Here is a 17,715-nt window from a genome sequence, read left to right as displayed (position 1 = left end):
GAAACCAAGTCCCAGAGAGGCTAAGTACCCAGACAGGTCTGTGGTGAGTCATCTGCAGCATTGGTGGTGAACCCAGGTCTCTGGGACCCTTATGTCCTCTAGAGCTGCTTTAGCTGTGACATTATTCATATTCTTGCTGTGACTGACAGTGTGGGCTTTTAAAAAAAAACTACTTATTAACAAAAATCTTGTTTATATTTATGTGTTACTTTGCAAGAATATTCTGATTTATTTATCATTTCTGTATGCTTATTTCTTTAAAAATAAGGTAGAGTGGGGAATACAAGGCATCTAACAATAAAGTTAAAATAATAAGGGTTGTGTCATGAAAGACAAGAGAGAATTGTGACAAAAAGCTCAGGCAAAGGATAATTACTAGATTTGAATATAAAATTTACCACTGATTTAAAAGGGTTGATTCATTCTTAAATGTGATCATTGTCTTTGAGCCAAAAATTACTTCAGTGAGAATGGATCTTTAGTTTTATGATGGAAATAAATGAGAAAATATAAGTTAACTTGCAAGGAAAATAGTTTTATGATGCATATTTCAGGAATATACCTATTCTGCAAAGTAAGGCACATCTGTATTAATTATTTAAAGGTCCCTTTCTTCTTTAAAACATTCATATCTGTGAATCTCTATTACTTAAAATGTATAACAAAAATCATTAGACACAACTTTCCACTGGGTATCTGGATCCAGAAATATGTATTTGTCTTAGAAGTCTTTGATAAACACTTAGTATACAGGGCAATGTGTATTCTACAACAATTAATTTGGATGCACAGTAGACATCATTATACAGGAGGTACAAAAATCACATTTGGATTATACATTACAGTAGTGATTTAGCTCAGAGTCTTAATGTAAAATCCTATGGACTTACATGTAATAACTTTATGTACTTTATTTCTTTTTCCCTGTTTTGTGCTTACTAAGGAATAATACAATGGGAGCTATATCATTCTGCTTCTTCGCTTTTTCAAAAATAACAACAACAACAACAGCAAAATTTTTTTGGCATTTACAGAATTAATGGTCAGCAAATTTAAATATGTTGACTCCTTTTTCTTAATGAAATGGAAAAGAGATGTGTGTTACACGCACACACAAAGTTTTATTAATGTTTCATAAAATGGTTGCTACAATCAAAGGAACTGCTCTGAAAATTAAATCACTGGGCTGGCTCTGGAAATCAGCATAATATGCTCTGCTTAATTCCGTCATGCTAAGATGTTAGATTCTCCTTCATTCTCTCAGCTTTCTCTCTCCTTCACCTGGGGGCATCTGCTGATGAGTCTCTTCTAGAGGTTGTTTAATGACTATTTTACAGGAACTGTCAGCTTTCTAAAGCCCAGTGGCATTGGGCGTCACTGTATTACCAGCCTTTTTACACAATTGGCCTGACTGTAAATCGGAGGTTTAAAAGTACAAGAAAAGCTCCTATTTGATTTAATGACTGGCTGATGGAGGTCGATTAATCTTTCTGTGCTCAGATGTTTTACTCATAAAGGTCATCTATTGTTTGTTTATACTCACTTTCCTGATTTTAGAAACACAAGTAATAAGAAGACCATTTTGAGAAGAGCAGATAGTCGCCTTAAGAAAATCCCTGTCATATGCACTCTGGGATTTGGACTCAAATCCTAATTATACAGTAAGTGAAATGAACACAGCCTTTACATTAACCTAATGTAAAGCTGCAAAACCACGATACCTGCTTGATTTGGTTAAAGGAATTGAAGACATGGTTTCTTTTTTTTCTTCTTCTTCTTTTTTTGGCAGGAGGGGGCTATTTCCATTTGAAAATGAAGATCTTTTTGGTTCTATAAAGAAAACATATTTTTTCCTTCCCCCTCTTCACTTTTTTAAAAAAAACAAACAGAAATCTTTTTAGCACCATCACCTTTACTTAGGACATTACTTTCATTCAAGGTTAAGGGCTCTATTTTCTTTAAAAAAAAAATCTATCGAAAATGTATCCTTTTTAAAAATTAGATTAATTCATCGTAATCTTGGTATTAAATTACAAAATCTTGCTTCCTGGGTTTTAACATGAGAGCACAGGTTCTCCACCAAATTATTTTTTGTCAGTTTTCATTTTTAATCAAGGGATAATTTGTTTGCTCAAAGAATGTGCCAATCAGTCAAGGCTAGTCAACAAAGAGCATGGCTTAAGAGTACAAAAAAGTAGCACACAGAAGGTGATGTTGAGGAAATACTCAATGACTTTCTAAATCTACCTTTTAAAGTTGAGACAATGTAGCAAAGTTATTCTTTGACCAATAAAATAATGCCTAGCCTTTGGCTCCTCCAAACAAATGAAATAGAATAATGATTCTGACAGTTTTCCTGAATGGAGATTTCTGATTACAAGTGACTACAGGAGAATGAGTCTCACTAGCAGGCGGAGCACACACTGTGAGCAAAGATAGTTGTAAGTCCCCACACATACCTTTTCAAAAGTGAGAATAATATAAATAGGGAAGAAAAATAGTCTCATAACTTTTCACTGGACAATCTATTCAGACATGCAAAACTAGGCATCTGGATATTAATTTTGGAAAATCCCTAGAGGTAAGAATTTCTGCCATTACTAAGCAATTCAGGGTATCAAAAAGCCACAAAAGTAAATTTAACATTGTTTTCTATTTGAATCTCAAGTCCACATTCTATTACCAAATGTCCACAGAGCAATCCTACGTACTCAAATGATGAATACAAGTTTTTCTTGAAGTATTCTCCGAAAGGCATTTTGTAAGGGCAAATGTAAGAGAAGGAAACACTTGACAGTCAGTATCTAATAATACTGGCGTAACATAATATAGCTTTTTTGAGGCAGTAGTTCATTTGCCTCTTCTGGTAAGTTCCAGGATTTCTTTTACATATGGTACTTCCTTTGGGTTTTTACTGCACTGAATTGGATTCATTTGTTTACATGGTGTTCATTCTCAGATTTGTCTTTATAAGGACAGGGCCTGGGGATCCCTGGGTGGCGCAGCGGTTTGGCGCCTGCCTTTGGCCCAGGGCGCGATCCTGGAGACCCGGGATCGAATCCCACATCGGGCTCCCGGTGCATGGAGCCTGCTTCTCCCTCTGCCTGTGTCTCTGCCTCTCTCTCTCTCTCTGTGTGACTATCATAAATAAATAAAAATTTATTAAAAAAAAAAAATAAGGACAGGGCCTGTTTCACATTCACCTTTTAAAAAAAAATTATTTAAATTCCAGTTAGTTAACATATAGTATAGTATTAGTTTGAAGTATACAATTTAGTGATTCGACACTTACATACAGCACCTGGTGCTCACCACAACAGGTGTACTTCTTAATACCCATCACCCATTTCACCCATCTCTCTGCCCACCTGCCCTCTGGTAACCATCAGTTTGTTCTTTATAGTTAGGAGTCTCTTTCTTGGTTTGCCTCTCATTTTTGTTTTGTTTTGTTTTTGTTTTTTTTCCCTTTGCTCATTTGTTTTGTTTCTTAAATTCCACATATGAATGAAATCATCTGGTATTTCTCTTTTATACTTATCTTGACATATCCTAAATATTCAGTACCTGGGACAGTGTTTGTCATCTGGTAAGCACTCGATAAATATTGCTTGAATTAAGTAACTAAATTACAGTATTTTACATGTTCAGTAGGGGATTTACTAACGTGTCTAAATTTACATTCCTCATTGGGATTCAGACTGTCTCCTATTGCTAAGCATGAAGGAGCAATGAGATTGGACATAGAGATGGAGGCTCTAGTCTCAGCTCTGTCAGTCTGTGACTACGAAGCAAAGCACTTAAACTTGAGCTTCTCCAATTCTTATCTGTAACATTCAGGGTCAGATATATAACTGTGATCTCTGATAGCTGTAATACTCTTGATTGTTATAGCCCTACTACTCTCATATGTGGTAAGCCATTTTTTTTCAGTCTACTTGTAACTCTAAATTATTACTAACACCTAACATTTACTAAGCAGTTAGTTGTGATGTTGATATTATTTTTCCCAATTCTCACAATCCTATGAGTTAAGTATTTACACATAGTGAAATTAGAGTTCAAACCAATTTAAAAACTTGTCCTAGGCCCAAGTGGCATAGAGAAAACCCAAGCCTTGGGCTTCTGGTGTCAATTTTTCTGCTCTTTCCAATGTGCTGTCTAATTCTATCTGCAGCTCATTCTTTCCCAGACTTCTAAAAGTATTGTAAGTTTGTATTTAGTATTGTAATGTTTTAAATAGAATTTCTAAAGGAAACAAGAGGACCCTCTGTGAAAAGACCAATTTATTATGAGTTAAGCATTCTGAGTTGTATTGTTATCAGAGGTGATGAGGCTCCTCTGATCCCCCATATCTCTTCTCATCCTCTGGTGGCCAGTATCATGCATTTTCAAGACAGCTGGCCAATGGGCTCTGTGGCCATAAAATAGAGCTCAGCAAGCTGCTCACACAAGGATTGAACTTGTGACCTTGGTGTCGTTTCCATCACACCCCAAGCAATTGAATTAAATAGCCAAAGACAAATCTAACATGACATGAAATGAAACACGGCCTCAGAGATGTGGAAATATTTATCATTTGGTCTATTTATATTTCAATTAATTTCAATTGATTATTTTGGACTTGGACTTTGTAGAACAGTGCCCTAGGAACTGCAGAATAACCACATAATCTGGATCTCTAGAGCTGGAAGTGTGAGGGAAAAGGGGGAAACCAGTGTGGGATGACCACAAGTCCTAAGAGAAGACAAGCCAAATGTCAGGGAAATACACAGCCAGAAAAACTCTCCATATCTATAGAATGTCCAATCTTTTAGGATCAGCAATAGCCTCCAGGGTTACATCAAAAGGGACTATTTGGCAACTCATTGGCTCTCATAGCCTCTTGGATCTCTAGTTCTTGCAATGGCTCTGGTTTGACCTTACTCCTCCCTGTATTGTGATCTTGTTTTTATTGAACCCCAGCAGATTGGAATGATTCCCAGTTTGTTCATTCCTTTGAGTTTTTATTTATTGTTCTCTAGTACTCTGAGCACTTGGTTTGCCTTATCTCTGATTCTGCTTTTACTCCCTAACTTTTCTGGTTCACTTCCCCCATATTATACTGATGGTCCTGCGGCAGTTAACATCTAAATTTCCTGAAGTGGTTGTTTCACACTGTTCTCTCAGCTTCCAGAGGAGCCCAGAGATTTTCATCTTAAAACTTTGGGATGCTACTGCCCTAACTCCCTGGGGACAAGGGTCCTGGAATTGAGTGTATGTTGAAGAGATGACCTTAACATTTTATTTTCAATGGAGTAAATTGAGGAACTGTGGGCTAAGGATGCAATGCAAAGTCAGTTGACCAGTAAGTGGGGACTTATAAATAGATTTTGACTTTTAGCTATTGGCTAAGGAAATCATTGAGGGAACAGAGTGTCCAGGAATGGCTTCTTCTTCTTCAGTGCAAAGGACTGAGTGTTAATGACTCCCCCACACCCAATTCATATGCTGAAATCCTCTCCCCCATGTGATAGTATTAGGAGGTAAGGCCTTTAGGACATAATTAGACTTTGAGGGTGGAGTCCTCATGAATGGGATTAGTGCTCTTTTAAAGGGACCCCAAAGAGCCCTCCTGCCCTCTTTCCACCATGTGAGGAGTCAAGGAAAAGAAGATAGTCTACCACCTAGAAAAGGGCTCTCACTAGAACTCAGCTAGCATACTGAATGCTGATCTCAGACTTCCAGCCTCCAGAGCTGAGGGAAATAAATTTCTGTTTTTTATTAGCCACCCAGTCTATGGCACTTTGTGACAGCATTCTGAACTGAGATGCTCATGAATCTTCCACCTCTTCTTCTCTGTTGACTTTTCCTTTAAGGTTCCCTCCAACTCTGAGATTCTTTAAGATGTAATGCCAATCAAGCTAAGCATGTAGGAGAATGTGATAGTTCATGTTACTGCTTTTGTTACCTACAAATCCAATGTTTCCTTCTAGAAATTCATTCCATAAAATGAGTTATTTTTTTAAACCACCAAAAGTAAAAATTTTAAATTATGGAGTTTAGAAAAAAGATTACCTTTATTATTGTTCAATAAATAGTGATTAATTCCATAGCTGCTTGATCAATGCCAGCTTTTAAGTTAGTATCCCCAGCAAGCTGTGTGTAATATTTAAGATTAACTTTAACTTCCTTATTACTATATGTGTCCAAATTCTTAAATTAGAGTAATCTCATTCTCTTGTTAACTTCAATATTTCGTCTTAATATATGTCACATCTGGGATTCAATTTAGACAGGTCTTAAAAGTTTATTTTCTAAGTATGCTTAAATTTTTATTTTCAAAGATTTCTATAAAATAGTGCTGACTTAAAAAATCTATAATTGTTAACAAGGATGAATTTCCTACCAGTAATTGCATATCAAACACAATCAAATGAACCCCAATTTGCTAAAGGATCATTCCTTATTGTTTTGACAATAGGATTTGGAGACCTACTGCAGTTTCACTTTGCCATTTTTTTCAATAAAGTTTCAATGAGTTTAACAGATTATCTATTTAGGTCTGTAATGATGATGAGAACAGGAAATTCGGACAGGAAAATGGGTCGCTTCTTAGGCTTCCTGCCAGACTTTGAAAACCACCATAACAAGTTGTTTCTGCCAAAGTAAGTGAAATCCGAATGCTGGCTAAAACATTTGAAAAAAAAAGAAAAAGAAAGAAAGAAACCCATGCTGACTAATAGGCGCTAATGTGTGAATAATAATTAGCGCAATTAAGTGACTGGCGCTGTGCGGGTGAAATTTTCAGAATACAAAACATTAATGTAGGGGTTTACATACACATAAACAAAGCTTTAAAATGGGCTAATGTGAGCTCTGATTATGGAAATATTTAGGGGTCAGTATAATAATTGTGAAATTCTCATTGAGTGTATGCTAATCTTAGGTATAGAAATTCTATGAATGTAAGTCATTGTTGTAATCTTATAAAGTCCTCAAAGATTATACTTATATCTATGTCATCTGTATCTATAATCCTATATATGGGAAACAGGTCTGAAGTCTGATAAAGTCTAGTAACATGAAATTAATGTGTATGAAGTTAGAAAAATGTCATATGTATGAAGCCACACTTCCTAGATTACTACTCAGACAGCTATTTATCCCTCCCAACCTCCTGGACACATCACCCTCCATACGTCCATGCTTCTATTCTTTAAATTTCTTTACATGTTTCTCTCTCTCTTTTCCCCTTCTCTCCCTCTCCACCTATCATTTATCTGAAAATATAGGACCAGCTTTCTCAGTGAATAGTACAGAATTATAGCTAAGAACCATCATGGGCTTAGTTTATCTAACATGAAGAATAAATTATTATTCTCTTAGAAATACTGCTGTGTCAAGGTCAGGGTTGAGGTCATTTACAAGGCAATGTAGAGGACAGCATATAATTTACTAGCCAGAATCACTCACAGCTGATGTGTGTTGGGGGGATGGGGACCTTTCCATCAGAAATCTATACTCATTTAGCTTTCATAAACAAATGCTTTTAAGAGTATAAAAAAAAAAAACCTGTGTTGTGAGCTTAATTAAGAAGCATCAAATTACCCACTTCTTTTGTTCACCTTTGGAAAATATATTTAGTAGCTGATGATTAGCGACCTGTGTGTTTATTCAACAGAAATAAGAAACTCTAAATCAACATGTTCTAATGTGCTGTCCTTTGCAAATGAAGATAACACTATTGATTCACAATCAAAGGGCATGCATTTATTTCTTCTTTCTTTTGGGGGGTTAAAGTATTGATGATGAGTAGAATATCATCCTCAGTTTTTTACCTTGTCTAATTTGTGAACAACATTTTAATCTAAGAAATAGCTGCCCAGGGCAAAACAAGTAGCCCTTGCTTATACAATAAACACAGTATTTAAAAAATTGTTATTGTTATTGCTCCAGGTACAAAGTGGCCCAGAGAGTTAAAATTGTTCAGATATTCCTAGGTTTCAGTATTTCAACACATTTTTATTGATGGTCCAATTTACCACTACCACTTGCTGTATATTCTCCCTATATGCTAGGAATGTGCCTCTGTAATAAAGTCAAACAGCCCGGAGGTGAAAATCATCTAGTTCTGCAAATATTGTAAGTGACATCATGGTCTGAACCCTGTAAGCTCAACTCGATATTTAAAGCCCACCCTCATCATTTCACTCTAATATCGAAGTATCGTGAAGAGTCCCCTTGTTTGACAGTTACTACTTCTTGTTCTCTAGCTTGTGTCTTTTCATCTCTTCCTACACATAGAGGTTCTTTGAATAACCATTGCTCTAAGTGAAAGGGAGTTAAAGACAAACTGAATGAGGCCCCAAGTTCTCTAGTGGAAAGTGTTGACAGGTAATTACCTACTGCATAGTTTCAAGTATGTAAAGAGCTAAGAGTACATAGAGAAGGGGTACTCCATCCATGCTGCAGGTAGAAGGAAAGAGGGCATTAAGTAGATAGAATGCTGGGGAAAGCTTCCTAGTAGGACAGTGTCTGTTTACTCCTGAATTTCAAAGCTCTCCTTCCCTGCTGAGGTTTAGTCTATACTCTATGGACATGCTCAAGGTTTTTCCCACTCTACCAGAAAGAAAATCTTCTCATCAACCCAGCATTTCTCTTTAACAATCACCCAGTCCCTCCCACACCCTCCCTCTGCCAGCTTCCTTCTATTCTTCCTTCTACACTACCTCTGCTGCCAGACTCACCACTCACTTGAAACGTTTCTACCTTTGATTGTCACTTTGGAGTGCTTTTTCTTTTTAGAGCCTCATTATTCCCAGGAATTCCATGTGTCCTACCTCATTCTAATTTATCTTCCTTTTCATGATTTCAAACTGTTTCCTCTGCTCCCATTTTAAAACTTGTGTTCTTGGGTTTTCTCACTAGTTGATTGTTCTCCTTACTCTGTACCTTATCTTTAGTTATGTGTGTGTGTGCGTGCATGTGTGTGTGTGTGTGTGTGTGTTGAGGGTGGGGCTCACCCATTCTCTTGATCTTAACTACCACCTATATATGTCTGTTATCCAAATACTAGTCTCTAGCCCTCGGGTCCACTGAATTTCAGAACTGAATATAAATGTTATGAAAAACCTCTACTTGGCCATGCCAGAGACATTTCTACATTTCCAACATGTTCTAAAACATCTCTAATCATGTCCTTCTCAACCTACCACATCCATGTCAAAACTTACTGCTCCTCATAATGCTTCTAACTCAGAGCCTTAGGGGCTTCCCTTTCTTCCTTCCATTCCTTAAAGATGCTCACCAAATGCCTTCTAAGTGTACCTCGTATACATTTCTCAACTCTGTTTCTCCTTGGCCCAATTATTGCCCTTTAGCTTGTTAAGGCTTCAAACTCCTTTAAACTGAGTGGCCTTGGAATGTCTATAAGCCTTTTAAGCTCTGGCTAAGAGGAGGCTGTGTTGGAAGTATGTTGGTTTGGGTTCATGTGATCTATTTTTGTGGTGAGCAATCACTTGTGTGAGGAGCTAAATTATTGCTAGCCGTTCAGGACGAGGAATGGCTTCCAGGAATAATTTTCACCCCTCCTGTGTCAACTCACATAGAGTGGTAAAACAAAGCGCTGATGCAGAGTTCAGGTCGTGTTTGTGACCATGTTCTGTGGTTCCAGAAGAGAAGCATGTGTACAGAGGAGGACAAACTAGTTTGGAAATGTACAGGCTTACAGTATATAATCGGTGGGAAAATTTTTCCAATTATGAAACATGAAATTCTAAGTGGAAGGCTCATGTCTTATTGATCCCTAGTCAAAATGCAAGTAATGTCCTCTTAGGCATATGCTCAAAACTACAGCAAAAAGAATTATAAATCTAGCATGGATTTTTTCTTCTTCTTTTTTTTTGATAAAGATAACATAAATTTACCAAATTCTTGTATTTTTAGGGTTAAATGTTGTAGCAGTGTTGTGCATAGAACCTCATGTTTAGGGCATCCCAACATACTGAATTACTTCTTAGTCTACCTGACTCATGTGAAGAAAGCCTATTTCCAAAGGAAATAGCATGAAAAATTGCCACCAGTGAAGAAACAGACTAAAGAAATGAGTATTCTGGTGATAAAACTACTACACATGTTAATTAATAAGTCAATATATATAGCATAAATGTAATTTGATGGCATATCTAAGTCACCGAATTGCTCTTATATAGACTTTAAATTGGGATTCTTTTTTCTAAAGATGATATCCAAACTTCCTAGAGGTAGTTATTCCCATTTTTTAGATATGTAAACTGAAGCAAATGCAGTTTATATCACTTTTCCAAGGCCAGTTATGTTATGGAAATAATAGTCAGAGTAGGGATTCAAACCCAATTCTTTAAATTCTAAAATCCTAATTATATTTTACCATGCCATAATGCCACATATATAATTACTGACAAAAATTTTTATAGCACAATTTCTCTACTCAAAACCAAAGGTCAATAACATTTCAGATCCAAATGATGTTATAATATTTTTAAAAAGAGCTTTGGTGATTTTTTTCACATTACTCTCACTTAAAATTGAAATGAGTTATAGATATTATTAGTACCTACTGATATACACCATATGGTTTCTTAAGACTTTGTTAATGCAAATTTCAAGGATTATACTACTTAAATCTTAGCAAATTCTATTAAATACTTTAATGGGAATCTTATTTTTAAATTTGTTTGTAAATCTTCAAAATTATCAACGTGTGAAGGCAATCTGTTCTTCACACTTTACCCTTGAAAGTTGATATCAGCCCTCTGAAAGCAGCTAAAAGGACTGAGGTAATAATAAATGAGAAAATGAATCCTTGGAATAATCATTAGAATGGCACCCAACTGAAAGATCATGACAAAACATGGCATGACAAGTAGTGGAAATTAAAAACCAAAATTAATCAAAATATGAAATAAGCACCAATAATTAAAACTCCTTACAAAAATTAAAGATAGTGACTCCTTTAATGATGAAAGAAGCCTTAGAGGTATGAATATGATACATTATAATACAATCTGCTGCTTGGTGCCAGCCAATTCACAAATATTCATGTAGGAGGAATAGAGAAAGTGTTTCTTACATCTTGAAAGCTAAATCTAAATAAAAGCAAACTAATAAGCAAATCTGATGACAGTTTTCTCCTCAGCATTATATAAATTAACATTTCTAATTTCATTTCTTATATGGACAACAGAAAAGCTTTTTGGTGAAAAAAATCAAGAGATGGTTTTACCTAAGATTTAAATAGAAAAACCTTTGAAGTGGGAAGTATAGGAAAGCAGTAAAATGGTTCAGTAGTTTGACCTTTACAGTTTTTTTTTCCTTAGAACTATTTCACTAAAATATTTGAAGAGTAGGATTTGGAAACCTGAAATTGATAATTTATCTTTAAACAAAGTGAAAACTGACTGTATATGGAGTAGAAATAGGTATCATTTCGAGTTGGAGGAAGATAATGATGAAAGTATCTGATAACCAAGAGTCATAAGAATAAGAAAATACAAAATAAAACTGAGTAAAGAAAATAAATAGACTCAAAAGATAATGTGGCTTTTAAAATTAAATGAAATTCATTTTATTTTTATTCATTTTTTTATTTTAGTGGGCTCCACACCCAGTGTGGAGCGCAATGCAGGGCTTGAACTCATGACCCTGAGATCAAAACTTCTTGAGCTGAAATCAAGAGTCACACATTTAACTAACTGAGCCGCTCAGGTGCTACTATATAAAACCCATTTAAAACCATTACTTTATTCCAGTGTTGAGTTTTACTGGTTAAAAAAAAAAAGGAAAAATAAATCCAAAAGGATATTTTTAAATTTTCTCTTAACCTTGTGGATGCATTCCTAAATCTTCAGGTCATTCTAAAGATCTGAATGAGTCTATGACCAGTATAATACATGAGATCGTATAGGAAGTGTAACTTCCTCATAAAATGGGAATATTCATACCAGGGGAAAATAAAGCTAAAAGTCTTAAAATTTTCTGAGAGAGTCACAGTTGATAGCAGAAAAAAGAAATGGGATTGTAAACAATTCAATTAGCAATTGTTTACATTACAGTAATCATTAAAATGCATTTTTGTCAACTAAAATTTCAAATGTAGACATTTCCACCTCCTGTATTACAAGATTAAGATCTTCAACACTCTTAACCTCAATATTCTCAAGAATTTCAGTCATGTGAGCACTGGTGTCAGCCCCTCTGTCACCAGTGGCCAAAATGAGTGTGTCCCATTTCTAGGTGGGTATGAGTGATACAGAAGAACATATATGAGGCAGAGGTTGATTCTTCCAGACTCTAGGAGGAAAAGCATCGAAGATATTCCACAGAGAAACCTGAAAGCATCGTAAAGGTAAGAAACGAACAGGTGACAATAACTAGGAAGAATTTGTCCTTCTTTATGTGGAGATTATAAAAAAAAAAAAAGAAAATAGAAGATACAAAGGAGGAAAGCATTGTTCCTTATAGCATGTTGCTGGTTGTCGCAGCTAGATTACCATTGACTGTTGCAAAGCTGAGCAAGCACAAAACCATGAATGATAGATGCTTTATATAGAATGGAAGTTGGGAATAGAAGATGGCAGGCAGGAGGAGGCAAGCACAAACAGCAAGATAATTATGCTGAAACCCAATCAGGTGCCTCACAGGGCATTATACTATTTCCTCTCACTTGTTAAAGGCACGTGGGCCTATAGATCTCAAAATAGGTGAATTGAAACATGAGTAACATTGAGAATTTGGCTACAAGTGTCATAAAGATAAATGGCTTGGAAATTATTTAAAGTTCATCAAATGTCCTGACTCTTCTAAGAACCTCAACAAACCAAAAGGTTCTTAAGTGAAGAACTTTTCATGTACTGCCTAAACAATAAATAATGTGATCTCCTGTGCTCCTCTTAATTTCTCAAAGTTCCCAGAGTATTTTTTTTAATTAAGAAGTTTGCTCTAATGGGAACAAATATTACAAATTATTACAAAACAAAATATATCCTATATATTCTAGTCTCTCTATACCATATATTATATAGACAGTATATGATGTTCTATATATTATATTCTAGATTTCAAACTGGTGGCAGTCAGTTAATTTCCATTCTCCCATTCACACAAAATCACCATATGTACTCAAAATTATCATCTCCCTTCTTTTATACAGACTAAGGAATCCCATTTTGCATTATGCTTTACCTTGCATTTTTCAGCACTTCTACTATTTCCATTTGTCTTCTGTATGCCCTTGTCAATTGATTAAAATATAGAGTTCGAAACAGGCAAAATGATAGGCTTAGTAGTTTTGGATACGTGGAGCCCGTGATGCTGTCCTTATTTATACATCTTCGAGACCAATAATCATTTACCTACAGGCATTGCTGACTCATGGTTAGTTCTCAAGTCTTTCTAATCCATTGTTCTCCACCAATCATGCCCAATTTTATGTCTGTGAGGCCATTGTGAGATCTCTTTTACTTGGGAATTTCATATCACTATTTGCCTAGCAACATTTCCTTTTTTTTTTTTTCCTGCCAACATTTCCAATTGTAAATTTGGTTTTCAGCTATGTTAACTGTGATGTTGATAACAGATCTCTGCTTTAAGTTATAATAAAGCCAAATAAATTCAGGTTGTTGGAACTCTCCTTGAAGGACCTCCTGGCTTGGTAATGAATTCTTGGTCATTTTTTAGCTGTTAGAAAACTTATAACATGTTTTCAGTATTTAGAAGTAATAGGAGCAAAGAAAAAATTTTCTGATGTGTGGAGGGCTCTAAGGTTCATCAACTAGTAAAGATATGGGTATATAATTTATTGTTTTAAATTCCATGCTATCACTGTCCATGTGGCAGAAACTGTTTTTTACTAAAAACATTATTAAATAGTACAAAGCAGTTTTGCAGTGCATGATTGCCAACATTATGAAATATTTACAGATTCATTTGAGTGAGCTCTGCCTTAAGTTAATTTTATAGTAATATATTATTCAGAATTCCATTAAAACCTAAGAGTAAAGTCTTAATTTTAGTGAATTCTAGAAAAATTAAAATGACTTTGTTGCTAGATTTCACAAACCTGAGTTCCCAGAATATCCTGGAATCAAGTGGAACAAGATGTCTTTTAATAACTTTTAAGAAAATAAAAAAAGAATATTTAGGGAGGAAAAGGTGGGTAATGGAAAGGAATAGCTGACTACTCACAAGTGTGATGAAGTGCCTCAAGATGCAAAGCGAAATTACATATAGCTGTCTAATACTGACTTACTACTGCATATGCTTTTGAGTTTTCACAGTTTTTCTCATGAGTTGTGACAGGATGACAACAAAACTACTGCCTTAATTACACGAAGATTGGAAGGTGTGTAACAGCCCCTCAAGATGACTGAAGAAATTTCACATGAAATACAAACCTCAAGACTAGCATTTAAATATGCCAAGATAAAAATTTTAAAGTCCCATAATGGCCACAATCTTGATGTTCTATCCATTCGTTGATGTAGGCTGCTGTTTACATTTGGAACCAAAAGCCCACTAGCCCTTTTTAGCATGACGTGAATATATTTTCTAAAAATTAGTTACAACCTTCACTGGAAATCTTCTGGTTCCCACAAAGTCATTTAAGGTAAAAACCGCAAAAGATATGAAGTGATGGACTTCTAATAATGAATTATTTCACCTAGTGACATTATTTATGTATATCGGGTAGTCCAGATCTCACAGTTGAGCAAATTTCCCCAAAGCCAAGTCACAGCTTGCCATTACCCTCTGTATTTGAAGATGACATTCCTGGTCATGAGTGTGCTCCAAGTGGAAGCGTAGAAGGAGAAACCGATATGCAATAACACTTTCCACATGTAGAGATGACTCCTTAATTTTCAAGGTTTTCTAAGACTTGACTGCCCAGATGTTGTATTAAAAAGACCAACAGTCTCTGACTGCTGCATGCCGTAGGCCTCTGCGCCAGCCAGGTGTTTGGACTGCAGCAGCTAATAAACGTGAGAGCATTTCTATTTTCTATTTTCTTTGCCTGCCTCCTCCTCGGTTCACTGTACAGCAGTGGCTTCGGGATCTGACTGTCATTCATTCTCCACACATCTACAGCCTCAGAGGGTTGTGCTGTGATGAGCCGTAGCACTTCTATACTGGCAGACTGGCTGAGTTCCAGCCCTTGTTTTAAAGGATCCTGTCTTGCCAGTTAATGTAAAGTATTGCTCTGGTCTGGGCCAGTGAGTTCAGGAGCAAGGTTCTCGTGAAGGTCTGCTAGGGCCCTGGAATGCTACTTAGGGACCACCTCCAGTCTCTGATCACTAAATCAGTGATGTTCGTGGAGGTTAAATGCATGTCAAAAGGAAAAGGATCATTAATGTGTTCTATGTATTCAAAAGGCAATGGATTTTATCCTTAACCCTCCCCTATTACTAATAAGGTGAGATATGGTTTACTGAGTGATCCAAGACTAACCAAGATGACAACTGTATTGGAGGTCAATTCAGAGGAAGACAAGCAAATTTGCAGCATATATTCTGTAAGATATAAAACTGACACCAAAGTCAAAGCTGAGGAGTTGGTGCTCATAGTTATAGCTCAAAAATGTAAACAAAAACTCAACAACTTTAGAAAACTCTCCTAAAGATTTAACTGACTACATAGGAAAGAGCCTAAACACGTAGATGGCACAACAGATTATCTCCTCCAGCAGCTGTCATCAGAGAGGTAAAGAACTTCTACTCCATTTTGCAGCAACTAAGTCCAGATGCTATTATTACTTAAGAATAGGAAGCCGGAGAACCTATATATACAGCTCTGTACCACCTGACCACCACAGCCCCGTGTACTATATCCTAATGCCAGTAGATGTGGAGAATGAAGAGAAATGTAAAAATTTAATAAAGTTTAGAACTAACACTGTCTCTTTATGTCCAAACTAGTTTGATTATTCATTATTTGGATGTTTTTTTTTTCTTTGTAATAATGTCGTAACCTCATAAGTTACTTTTAAAAAAGAGAAAGAATGAATGAAGAAAATATGTGAAAGAAAATGCCTGTAAACCTGATGTTGATGTCTCTGAGCTATTGTAAACTGCTGAGCAAATGCTTAGATTGATAATATGAATGCTTTCATTTCTGGAGTGGAAGAAAAGTGAAATTAGTAATGTGATGTAATTAAAATATTATGTCTTCTGTAACATGTTCTAGATATACTATTTGTTATGTCATATAACTGCTTATATCTTGAAGATATTTATCTTATTGAGTAAATAAAACTTTGCTTTTCCCCCCACATAATATTAATTTTAATTTGTAACTGAGAACGCTGTGATTGACTATCCTTCATTATTTCTGAAAATCTTGTTTAATATTTTTGAAACAGAAACCCTAAAGTCTGGTTTTCCTTTGCTTACCTCATTACTTATTTTATTTCATTACATGATGATGCTATGCTTTCTCTAGAGGCCCTATAGAAAGAATACAAAATTTGCACTCAGGATGAGGTTCACTGTGCTCATATGTACATATTTCAGACTTTTCTGTAAATATGAAAACATATTAGCCAACTCTTATTATATGTTTAGTCATTTTTATCAGTGTGGCTGAAAAGAACACCATACAAAGGGTCCAAGTGTCAAGACCTATCATAGAAGACCAGTAAGTGCAGAAATGAAACAGACTCGGGGGCAGTGGGGAGAGGGAGAGAGAGAGAGATCCACCTTTCCCTCAGGACACCAGGTATCATCTACCGTGCATTCCAGACACAGGAGCAGCTGTACTCTCTGTATTAAATATAAGGAATTTACAGACACAAACTACATATAAAGTTTTTTTTTTTCACCCCATCCCCATACATATTCCAATTTAGAGACTCCTTGCCCTGGCACCTTCTCCCTTTGGTTTCTCTTGCTATCTTGACTATTAACTAGTTGACTTACTTATTGTTTCCTTCACTTCCATGAGATTGTGAGTTCTGTGAAGACACAGGATTGCAGGATTTTTGATTACTTTATTGAGCACCTCACCCATACAGCTGAGGACGGCACTTGGAAGAGAGCTGGTGTCCAACATATACTTGTTGAGGGAGTCAATGAATAAATGAATGAATTTTCAAACAGTCATGAATAAATCACCATATGACTTCTCCCCTTTCCCCTTCCTTCGTCCTCTGCCTGGCTCTGTCCTTTGAACACAAGCACCATTAACTCTTACTGACTTCTGTGGTTTCTCCTGAATCTGCCACAACTTCCAAACACCTCATTTCACATAGGTGATGCCCTACACTGGGTATTAGTTATTCCAAAGGCATCATTTCTGCTATGTCTGCCATCCTCTGCTTGGCTTCATATTTCTGATAGGCTGGGGCTTCTGCTATGGCTATGTTGTCCCGTTTTTCATGGAGAATTGGAGTGAGCAGTATCTAATAATACTAAATATAATAATAATAGCTAACATGTACTGAGTTTTCATAATGTACCAGGCACTAATTTGGCTTTTGATTTACTTAGGCCACATTTAATTCTTATAACATTATATCCATTTTACACGTGAAGTTAAATGGCCCAAAGCCTCATTGCTAATCATTAGCTAAGCTGAAATTCAAGGCCAGGTCTCTTTGGTTTCAATATCAACATTCTTTTCTCCACATTACATAACCACTACCAAAGTTGCACTGCCTGTACCCTAGTATTTTCTAAAGATGTTATTGATAGTTTCAGTTTTCCC

At 35.9% G+C, this 17,715-nt stretch overlaps 1 long non-coding RNA gene across 2 annotated transcripts in view; it reads left to right on the top strand.

The window, feature by feature from the left end:
* The window catches only part of LOC140636613 (uncharacterized), a 289,585-nt gene extending 273,352 nt beyond the window's left edge, over positions 1–16,233 (top strand). For both annotated transcript variants that reach the window (XR_012033837.1, XR_012033838.1), the window contains exons 5-7: positions 1,558–1,661; positions 12,253–12,364; positions 14,286–16,233. This is a non-coding gene — a long non-coding RNA (uncharacterized lncRNA). The remainder of the gene's footprint in view (positions 1–1,557; positions 1,662–12,252; positions 12,365–14,285) is intronic.
* Positions 16,234–17,715: the final 1,482 nt, after the last annotated feature.

The sequence above is a fragment of the Canis lupus genome, chromosome 7 (genome assembly GCF_048164855.1).
Source record: "Canis lupus baileyi chromosome 7, mCanLup2.hap1, whole genome shotgun sequence".
Classification (NCBI taxonomy): Eukaryota; Metazoa; Chordata; class Mammalia; order Carnivora; family Canidae; genus Canis; species Canis lupus.
This window is presented reverse-complemented; position numbering and strand designations above follow the sequence as displayed.